The sequence below is a fragment of the Doryrhamphus excisus genome, chromosome 1 (genome assembly GCF_030265055.1).
Source record: "Doryrhamphus excisus isolate RoL2022-K1 chromosome 1, RoL_Dexc_1.0, whole genome shotgun sequence".
Taxonomy (NCBI): domain Eukaryota; kingdom Metazoa; phylum Chordata; class Actinopteri; order Syngnathiformes; family Syngnathidae; genus Doryrhamphus; species Doryrhamphus excisus.
The window spans coordinates 30,805,822-30,817,408 of record NC_080466.1 but is presented as its reverse complement, the minus strand read 5'-3'; the positions used below and the strand labels follow the sequence as shown (position 1 = coordinate 30,817,408).

The following is an 11,587-nucleotide window of genomic DNA, read 5'->3' as shown; positions in this document are numbered from 1 at the left end:
TGACATATTAGCATTTATGCTAATCATAAGCAGGCTAATTAATAGCGAAATTCCCCTACCTTGAATATGAATTCATTTTTATCCAATATTTATCATACAATTAATATAGAAATGATATAGAAGAAATCACTATCACTATTTAAACTGTCACTTTTAATAACTATCACGTTGAAACTATCACTTTTTAAACTGTATTGGGATAGTCACGTGACTGTCACGTGCCAACCTCTCCAAAATGTTTCGTTTCCGTCACTTCCGGACTTAATGACTTCAAATCAGCACAGCTGTGTAAGGACTACTTTCCGGCATTGAAAGTCTTCGTGACCCAGGTAAGCAGTTGACGTTATTTGAAGTGTTGTAGCTATACTTTTTTGTATTAATGCTGCACTGATTTCAGAAATAGTTCGTACTAATTGTGAGAAATGCTATGGAAAGATGTCTAAGTTGAGTGTTTTTTTTTGCTAGACCGGATGTGCCTTATTGTGAAGGGAACTCAACAGGATGTTATGTGTGTGTGCGTTGTTTAGACCAAACTCAAAACTTTGAGGTTTACGTTTCTGCTGCATTGTGGCGTTCACTTAAAACACTTAAAACTGCATCGAATTAAATATCTTTGTAGTATTTACTATATTATCGTCTATGTGAAAAGGAAAAAATGTGAGAATTTTCTCTCTTGGCCTGACTATAATCTATGTTAGTGATGTAACACACTGTTTACGTAACAACAAAACAACATGGACTCTTCTGTACAGGGTAGCGATGTAAAAAGTGTCTCCTTAGTGGTTTTTTTTGTCCTAATATATTCCCAATGTCCCCCGCCTCTCACCCGAAGACAGCTGGGATAGGCTCCAGCACCTCACGTGACCCTCGTGAGGATAAGCGGTAGAAAATGTATGAATGAATGATAATGTGTCAATGAAAAGAGTGGCTGCTGCATGGTTGTTTCATTGTCTCGCCACCAGATAGCAGCATTCTGCGCTGTAATATCTCATTGCTTCATTTATCCCAACAGTTCAGTTTCATAGCTTCAGTCTTCAGTCGTCTTTCACCAAGTGAAAGGTTCTGCACTACTCTATGTTTTTAAGATGAGTCACCGATCAATACGTAGTGGTCTCAAGCGGCAGTTATCGTCTTCTTCGCTTCTTGCTCCCTGGATGCAAGTCAAACGGAGGCTGACATTGCTGCAGGCACAAACACGTATAGACCGGCGGCCTCTGACACTGAAGTGGCTTTTTGTTTTATTGCTTTTTTTTTTTTAAATGTGTCAATCAACAGGGAAGCATGCACTGAAACATGTGTCTGTCAAGTATAAACAAGACAAAATAACACTGGTCAACCTTTGGGACTCGGTGCAGATAATTATCGAAGGAAAAAAAAGTAAAATAATAAAAAACAAAACATAATGATACTAATCAGGTTTATTGCGGTGTCTCAGCATTTTACAATGTCCAATTTCTTAACTTTTCACTTTCCTTTTCTTTGATGCATTGTCATAGCCAATATTTTTTTACTTTAAAAATTCAGCTGGTTTTTTTTTTTTCCTTTTCTACATTTATTATTCCAACTATTTAAACTCTTTTCTGGGAATTTTTTTTTCCCATAATTTAATGACTTTATTCCAATATTATTCTGACTTTTTTGTTTCTATTACAGCTACTTTTTTTGTACCATTTCTACCATTTTTGGGAGACATCACGATGCTTTCTACATTCAGCCTGAGATGGCAGCAAAGTCAGGATGTCGGCTGAGCGACTCCGTCTTCCGCAGCTTTACTCTGTCAGATCACCTTGATGTAAATGTGCAGATAATCAATAAGCGACATTGGATTTGGTAACAATAGGCTCAGGAAATTGGCCCTTTAAGGCACACCAGGGAATCGTGTTCGCTCACTGGAGCTCGATTGCTGCCAGAGATTCATTTGAAGGTTTTGACCGAGGAAAAAAAAAACATATGTGTTTTTTAGATTCTACTGCGCCATTACGCTAAAGCTCTCTGCCTTTTACGTGGAGGAGGGCGTTGACTTTGACTCACCTTTCTAATTTGACTTGTTTTCATTTGTGAGGCAGTATCAGGGGTGTTTATTCTCAACGCTCATTCTAAAGGGCAAAAAGGACGGCAGTCACTCAGGACCCACTTGGCTAATGAAGACAGATTAGTCAAGGAATGACACACACACATAAACACTGTATTGACTGTGTGTTTTTCTAATATTATTATTATTATTATTATTGAAGGAGAAAAAGTCATCAAGTGTACCAAGAAAGCTGTCAGGCGATGATGCTATTTGTCGTGGGTATGCTGGAGCCTATCCCAGCTGTCTTCGGGTTAGAGCAGGGGTCTCAAACACGTGGCCCGCGGGCCAAATGTGGCCCGCAGGACACTAGTTTGAGGCCCCTGCCTTGATATGAAAGTTTAATGTTAGTTTGATATGGATGCTGTATGGTATCATGTACCCGGAAAAAATTATTACGTTTGATTAATGTTCATGTTAAAGGTTAAATAACTGTTAATAGTTATCCTCCCTATCCGTGTGGAAGTGGTAAGTTTTTGGCTATTTAAGTTTAAAGGAAATAACTTGAAGGCTACTGTTTAGGTCGCTAGCTCTCTAGTTTGCGAGTTAGCATGTGTCTCAAGACCCTGCAGTTGCGCAATATGTTGTAAATCAGGGGTCTCAAACACACGGCCCGTGGGCCAAATGTGGCCCGTAGGACACTAGTTTGAGGCCCCCGCCTTGATATGAAAGTTTAATGTTAGTGCGGCCCGCGCAAGTTTGATATGGATGCTGTATGGTATCATGTACCCAGAAAAAATTATTACGTTTGATTAATGTTCATGTTAAAGGTTAAATAACTGTTAATAGTTATCCTCCCTATCCGTGTGGAAGTGGTAAGTTTTTGGCTATGTAATTTTAAGGGAAACAACTTGAAGGCTACCGTTTAGGTCGCTAGCTCTCTAGTTTGAGAGTTAGCATGTGTCTCAAAAATTCACTTATCATGGTCAGGTTTGGAACCAATTAACCATGATAAATGAGGGATTACGGTATGTACTGTTAAGCGTACTTAAATGTGTTCGCACATTTCAATTCCGGCGTCTTGTACATATGCCGGTTCGGTGGTGGAACCATCCCTATCGGTCTCTTCACCGAGTCAAGAAATATAGTGAAATTTGTCACCGTCAAGGGACGTACTTTCCAAGTGCACTCAATGAAAATGGCTTCCCATGTTAGTTTATTAATGATTTACCAATCACAATGACCCAGAAAATAGGCACCAACGGCCCCTGGGTGTGTGTGTGTGTCTGGGCCATGACACGTATCATTTCTCAAGAATGGCTCTGGCACACGGGTCGATTCGTTTGAAAGATGTGACACATGAGTAAAGCAGTATTATGTGTGTGTATGTGTGTAGTAGAGAGGGATGAGTATTCTATGAACCTACACTCCTTGTGAGATTATAATTATATCGTCATGTATTAGCGAATGTAGTCATGTATGTGTAGTACCAGAAACCCTCTTTAAGGATTAGCCGACGATGACGATATACACAAAATAATAGAAATGCTAATGATGCATTCATTAATGCTACATTTCCCTTCACATCCATTGTTTCATTGTCTTGCTGATGGGTTTTGGATCAGAACCCAAGTTGGTTTCAGGTTCTCCTTCGGGATTTTTTTTTTTTTGGTAGACTTGAAACCCCCGTCCATCACACTACTACCACCACATTTTACTGTTGGTAATGGTTTTATTTCATTTGAACATGCATCAGATTACAATTGAATGCATCCCATAATCAGTTCCCAGTTCCACATGTCCAAAAGGAGTAGGAAGAAGCAAAGCTTGTTAAATCCTACCCCTTCATCTGGTACTTTTACAATCAGTAACTGTTACATTTGTTCACTTCCTGCTTTCCCAATATATATTTTTTTCTTTTTTTTTCTTGTCCCTTACCGAAGTAGGAGGTGATATGAGCATCCAATGACATAATGGGTACCATAGTAAGTGTCAATATAGTGATATATACAGCACATTTGTTCACTTCCTGCTTTCCTAATTTATTTATTTTTTGTTTTTTATTTAATTTAATTTTATTTTATTTTACATTTGTTCATTTCCTGCTTTCCTAATTTAATTTTTTTTGTTTTTTATTTAATTTAATTTTATTTTATTTTACATTTGTTCACTTCCTGCTTTCCTAATTTAAGTTTTTGTTTTTATTTATTATTTATTATTTTTTTAAATAATGTACCTCGTACCGAAGTACAAGGTGATATGACCATCCAATGACATAATGGGTACCATAGTAAGTGTCAATATATATATATATATATATATATATATATATATATATATATATATATATATATATATATATATATAATATAATATATATATAATATAATATATATATATATATATAATATAATATATACATCCTTGTATTTATCAACTGTTACATTTGTTCACTTCCTGCTTTCCTAATTTAAGTTTTTTTATATTTTTTATTTTTTGTAATTTTATTTTATTTCATTTTTGTCCCGTACCAAAGTACTCGGTGATATGAGCATCCAATGCCATAATGGGTACCATAGTACGTGTCAATATAGTGATATATATATAGCACATCATGACTGGTTCAAGACTCTTCATCCTTGTATTTAGCAAACATCAACTACATCAACTGTACTGAGTAATCCTGAGTATTTTCAGCAAAGGGTGCTACTGCTCCTGGTGTCGGGAGTAAAGGTAATGAGAGCTTGTTGTGATATACAGGCCTGTTTTCTGAGTGTAATGATAGATGATTGCCTGCTGTTTCCCTCTCAAGGGAAGAATCTTGGATAATCCCCAAACTGAAGCCCATTGGTTGTTTACTGTCAGTACTCTGACTGTATTTATGGTGTACATTAGTTTTATGTCATACCTGTAACGGATGAGCGTGGCTTTGATGTACCTTTTATCAGACCCAACAGAGCCTTTTAGGGAAATGGAAGTTAGGGGTCGGAGTTGATTGCTGTCAGTGAGGAACTGGCACCCATTCAGTGTTGGCCGAGTCTTTGTCAAAAATTGCAAGGCAAGGCGAGTTTATTTCTAGGCAAGGTAATTTAAAGTGCTTTACAGAAAAAAAGGGTAAAATCACTTCAGGAAATCATTCCATAAAACAAAATAAAGTAAAAACAAATTAGAATCAAAGAGCGCAGATAAAATACTTACTTTCAGTTGTCAAACGCCTGGATTTCAACATCGCCAACGTTGAGAATTGTCGCACATCTTCCGGATGACTTTTCGAGATTTTGGTTGGATAAAACTGAAATACATCCTGACCGTGTGGCTTTAACATGTCAGCGATTACTTTGGCGCAAGACTATGAAAAGAAACCTGACTACTTGCCAAATATGTTCATCTTTCCTGGTTCTAGTCAGGGCTCGAGCAGCAGCATTCTGGATGTACTGCTTATTTAGAGAGCCCGGTGAGAAGGCAGTTTAGCCTGCTATGGAGACAAAGGCACTATTCCAGGGGTCTCAAACTCAATTCACTGGAGCTAGGGTCTATAGTCACATTTATACTCTTTTTATTTACAACATATTGCGCAACTGCAGGGTCTTGAGACACATGCTAACTCGCAAACTAGAGAGCTAGCGACCTAAACGGTAGCCTTCAAGTTATTTCCTTTAAACTTAAATAGCCAAAAACTTACCACTTCCACACGGATAGGGAGAATAACTATTAACAGTTATTTAACCTTTAACATGAACATTAATCAAACGTAATAATTTTTCCTGGGTACATGATACCATACAGCATCCATATCAAACTTGCGCGGGGCGCACTAACATTAAACTTTCATGTCAAGGCGGGGGCCTCAAACTAGTGTCCTGCGGGCCACACTTGGCCCGTGGGCTGCATGTTTGAGAACCATGCACTATTCCCTTGATATTGGCAATGTTTTTTAGGTGGTAAAAACCTGATGTTTTTGATTGATTTCCGCAGAATTTCTAACCTCGTGATTAGGTTTTAGGCTGCACGGCGGTCTAGTAGTTAGCGCGCAGACCTCACAGCTACGAGACCCGAGTTCAATCCCGAGTTTGCATGTTCTCTTCGTTCATGCGTGTGTTTTCTCCGGGTATTCCGGTTTCCTTCCGTTTATTCATCATTTTTTAGTTAACGAGCTGAATAATAATCACAAAATGAATGAATGAATAATGTTGTACTATACCACAAACTATGGTACTTTTTGGGATTGTAGCACATCCACAAAGACCACAATAAGGCTGTAGAGATCCTGAACTACGTACTCTTTGACATGCAAGCCAACTGTTATTTGTATCCCGCCTTTAAATAAAGAAGAATCAAACCACGGTGAGATGCTCGGTGTTATTTTGAACGGAAGCCGCTTGATGGTTTAGTAGGTTTCTAATGGGGCGTTTACATGCGAGCATGTGGGCGCTAGGTCTTTTGTCTCCAGTGTGTGTGAACTGGAGTGTGTGTTCAGTCAGAGTGGGTGGTATGGCTGCTGAAAAATGCATGTTGAATAATTGATTGTGTACTTAAAGCATGAATGTGTGAGGGAAAAAAAGGGCGAGAGGCTGGACCCATGTTAACTAGAAGTGGGCCGTACTTCCAATGCTGGTATTCACACAAGAAAATACATTGATACCGATACTTTATACTGGAAATTCATCATGACCCTTGAAGGATTTTGTCATTTCACCTTTTAACACAAACAGAAAATTTCCACAAAACAGGGCCGCATCAGGTTTTCCAAAAAAAAAAAAAAACAACGCATTTATTAAAAACAGAAAAATATACAAACTTTTTCAGTGCTTTGGTTCCGATTTTCTACAATAAAAGCTCTGATAAAACATTCCACTGTTATCAAATATCTTAATTTTTATTTTTCTGCACAAATTAAGATGAAAAATAAATAAACAAATCAAGAATAAAGAAAATCAATCAGTAATAAATAAATATAATAATAATAATAAAACGGCAAATAATAAAAACTTAAGAAACCACATCTAGTTGGTGGGTAGACAAATTATTTTTTTCAGATTAAAATGAACAAAGCATTATTAGAGCCCTGTAGACATGACAAAACACGACTATAGTCACATTTATACTCTTTTTATTTACAACATATTGCGCAACTGCAGGGTCTTGAGACACATGTTAACTCGCAAACTAGAGAGCTAGCGACCTAAACGGTAGCCTTCGAGTTATTTCCTTTCAACTTAAATAGCCAAAAACTTACCACTTCCACACGGATAGGGAGGATAACTATTAACAGTTATTTAACCTTTAACATGAACATTAATCAAACGTAATAATTTTTTCTGGGTACATGATACCATACAGCATCCATATCAAACTTGCGCGGGCCGCACTAACATTAAACTTTCATATCAAGGCGGGGGCCTCAAACTAGTGTCCTGCGAGCCACATTTGGCCCGCGGGCCACGTGTTTGAGACCCCTGATGAAGAGTCTTGAACCAGTCATGATGTGCTATATATATATATATATATATATCACTATATTAAACTATATTAGGAAAGCAAGAAGTGAACAAATGTAACAGTTAGTGATTGTAAAAGTACCAGATGGAGGGGTAGGATTTAATAAGCTTTGCTTCTTCCTACTCCTTTTGGACATGTGGAACTGGGAACTGATTATGGGATGCATTCAATTGTAATCTGATGCGTGTTCAAATGAAATAAAACCATTATCAAATTTCAAGACTGGACGAAGGAAAAACTGGGAATACGGAGTTATTCCGACAAGTGAAAGAAAAACTCAAGTAAGTCGGTATCACGTGATGTTGGTGTTTACGCTTTACTGGGCATGCCCCATTGACTATTCTGGTTGATTATAGCGGCGCATGTAGACAAGAGATTGGAATATAGACTGTATTCGGAGAACAATTCTTATTTATATGTAATCGCTCGGGAGCACGGTGGTCGAGTGGTTAGCGCGCAGACCTTTCAGCTTCCTTTACATGTATTAGCATTGTTTTCGGAAAGATTCCATTCGGAAAGAGAAAAACTCCAAATGTAAACGTGGCTAGTGAAGCATAAAGTCATAAACATAAAAATTGTGTTTTGGGCAAAAATTTGTGAATTTCCGAACCCGGAATATCGCCGACAGATACCCGGCTTGGTATTGATATTCGTATAGATCCGTTATACCCCTAGAAGTCAGACATATTTTTTGCCAACGTGCACTACATTTTGAGTATCTGATTATAAGATGAATTCAATTTGCGCTACAGGGAGGGCAGAGGTCATTTTTAATACGCTAACAACATCCCTCGAGGAAAAAAAAAAAGATTCCGACAACCTTGCCGCTTTGACCGTTCTTTACGGCAGTAATCCATTAATCAGACCGCTCGCTGGTAACTGCCTTTTGAATAAAGGCTAAATGGCAACCCGCAATGCAAATGATGGCGGCTGCGTCGGGAAACGATGCCTTCTGCTATTATCTCATGTCACCGTCACACGCCCAAGCATCGGTTTGCAAGTCTGCACGCGGTGACAGGAAGTAAAAATAGCTGCGGGAAGATGAAAGAGGACAAAAATGGATCACAAGAGACGTGCCTCAAAAAGCCTGAAATAGAACGAAAAGGAAACTGTAATGATCACAGGCTCCTTGTCATGCCGTTTTTCCGACGGTGACGTTGATACCTTTCAAGAGTAATAACAACACTTCGTCCATCACTAGCAACCGACCGCGGTACACAGTCGTGTTTTTTTTCTCAGAGAACGCCACCTTTTATGAGATTATTACACAAGTAATAATATGTAATATGTGCACCGAATGCTGCATCTGAAATCAAATCTTTGGTGCATCAGCGTCCGTGTCGTTACAACGCGGAGTAAAACAACAAGCTCATTAGCTATTCCCGGCACGGCAGCCACAGGCACTTTTCTGTGTGAAATCATCACCGATTACCAGCTTTGTTTCCACAGCTGTCTGCTTTTTTTTTTTTTTTTTTTAAACATATTCTTTGGTCCTGTTCGGCAAGACATACCGATTCAACTCCGGGATCAACCTTAGAGGTGGTCAGTAGCCCGTGTTCCAATAAAAGTGAAAAATACACAACAATTTTGTGCAAAACAACTCGATTAATCGAGATTAAATGGATTACTTTTCGGATAAAAAGTGATAAATAAACTACTTTTGAGGGCCACACAGCTAGGAGACTCGTGTTCGATTCCACACTCGGCTATTTCTGTGTGGAGTTTGCATGTTCTCCCCGGGTTTTCTCCGGGTACTCCGGGTACTACCTCCTTCCACATTCCAAAAACATGCTAGATTAATTAGCCACTCCAAATTGTCCATAGGAATGAATGTGAGTGTGAATGGTTGTTTGTCTATATGTGCCCTGTGATTGGCTGGCCACCAGTCCAGGGTGTACCCCGCCTCTCGCCCGAAGACAGCCGGTGACGACCCTCGTGAGGATAAGCAGTAGAAAATGAATAAACATTATTCCAACAGTAAAATATGGTGGTGGTAGTGTGATGGTCTGGGACTGTTTTGCTGCATCAGCGCCTGGAAGACTCACTGTGATAAATGGAACCATGAATTATTGTTAATATGCGAATATGGGCTGCATGGCGGACGAGTGGTTAGCGCACAGACCTCACAGCTAGGAGACCAGGGTTCAATTGCACCCTCGGCCATCTCTGTGTGGAGTTTGCATGAATGATTAACGATTAATAACATAAGTTTGAACGCCCAATCCCAAAGTCGCATTTATACGTCCTTTTTTTTTTGTCTGTTTTGGTCAAGTAGTTTATAAAATAACTTACCCGCAAAAAATGCGACTTGCAAATTGTGCGAATCATGTATGTTTTTTTTCTACCTAATGATGCATTTTTAGCCTTGTGCGACTTATACTCCGGGGCGTCTTATAGTCCAGAAAATACGGTAATTACATTACTTTTGGAAATAATTAAGGAATTTTCGGATTAACTAATCGCATGATAATAATAATAATAATAATCACATAATCATTATTATTGTTATTTTTTTTTTAGCATTATACAGTACAGGGTATGCGCAATTCAATAATCAATTAAAAATGCATGTATTTCCTACTTTTATTTGGAGTTATGTGTATTATTTCGTGCATAGCGATTGTGCGATTGTGATTAATCGTGTGAAAGTGAGGATTTACAGATAACTAGTGTTCCTCACCCTCAGATTTTAGAGTGGGTTCTACGGAGGAAACTTAGGAAATTGTAAGGGTTCCCGAAGTCGCATTTATACGTATGTTTTTTTTTGGTCTGTTTTAGTAGTTTATAAAATAAATTACCCACAAAAAATGCGACTTGCGAATTGTGAGAATTATGTATGTTTTTTTTTTCTACCTAATTATGCATTTTTAGCCTTGTGTGACTTATACTCCGGGGCATCTTATAGTCCAGAAAATACGGTAATTACATTACTTTTGGAAATAATGAAGGAATTTTCGGAATAACTAATCGCATGATTAATCACATAATTATTATTATTGTTTTTATAATTATTATTATTTTATTTTTCATTATATTATTATATATATATGTATTATTTTTTATAATAATTATTATTATTATATTATTTTTTAGCATTATACAGTACAGGGTATGTGCAATTCAATTATCAATTAAAAATGCATGTATTTCCTACTTTTATTTGGAGTTATTATGTGTTATTGTGTGTTATTATGTGTTATGTATTATTCCGCGCATTGCGGTGCGATTGTGATTAATCCTGTAAAAGTGACTAGTGTTCCTCACCCTCAGATTTTAGAGTGGGTTCTACAGAGGAAATTACGTAGGGTTGTATTTAAAATCAGTACATTTACGGAACCAAGCACATAAAAAAAATGTCAAGTGGAGTAGTATTTTAGGGGGTAAAAACATCATAAAAGGTATTCTATGTGCTCCACTTGGTCAATGGGTTCTTGTGCGTTAAACTCTTTGGCTATCTGCTCCAATTTACTCATTTTTTTCCCCCACTCCCAATTCTACAGACTAACATCTCACCATCCACTATATTCTCTTCTATTCCACCTCCTACTCGGGCGTTTTATTGGACCTCACAGTATCTGCAGCAAGCACGCTCTCCCTGCAAAGGGGTTTCCCAGCTCAGGCATTCCCTCGCTCTCTTATCTCTCTTTTGCTGCTGATGCAGCGTGACCAGGATTATGCTTTTAACCACGTCCAAGATGGCTGCTCCCTCCCCTTCATTTCTCTGCCTTTTTTCCCCCGTGCTGTGGATGCTAAAAAGGGAGAGTGAAGGAATTTAAAAATAAATGACCCTGGAGGAAGAACAGTGTTCTTTCCCAAGCTGCGTGTGCAAAGAGATGCATCGGATTTTATCATGCGGTTTTATAAAAACATTGGATGGAATCGGTCTGTCATTTTAGTACCGGTGCTTATTGTATCACTGTCACCGTCACCGACCCGTCCCCATTTAAAAGGCAGTGATGCAATGACTATGTCACTAAAAATGTATTGTTTCAGCAGTCACTGCTAAATGGAGGCCCGGCTAAAGCTTGGTAAAAATAAATAATTCACCACAGTCCCAGTACATATAAAATGTCTCTT

At 38.1% G+C, this 11,587-nt stretch overlaps 1 protein-coding gene across 2 annotated transcripts in view; it reads left to right on the top strand.

Annotated features, from left to right (window-relative positions):
- Positions 1 to 255: 255 nt before the first annotated feature.
- LOC131134308 (intraflagellar transport protein 20 homolog) overlaps positions 256 to 11,587 on the top strand; it is a 31,976-nt gene continuing 20,644 nt past the window's right edge. Inside the window, exon 1 of one of the 2 annotated variants that reach the window (XM_058079439.1) lies at positions 256 to 329. The gene's annotated coding sequence lies outside the window, so the exon portion shown is untranslated. The remainder of the gene's footprint in view (positions 330 to 11,587) is intronic. The other variant, XM_058079446.1, reaches the window with a different exon arrangement.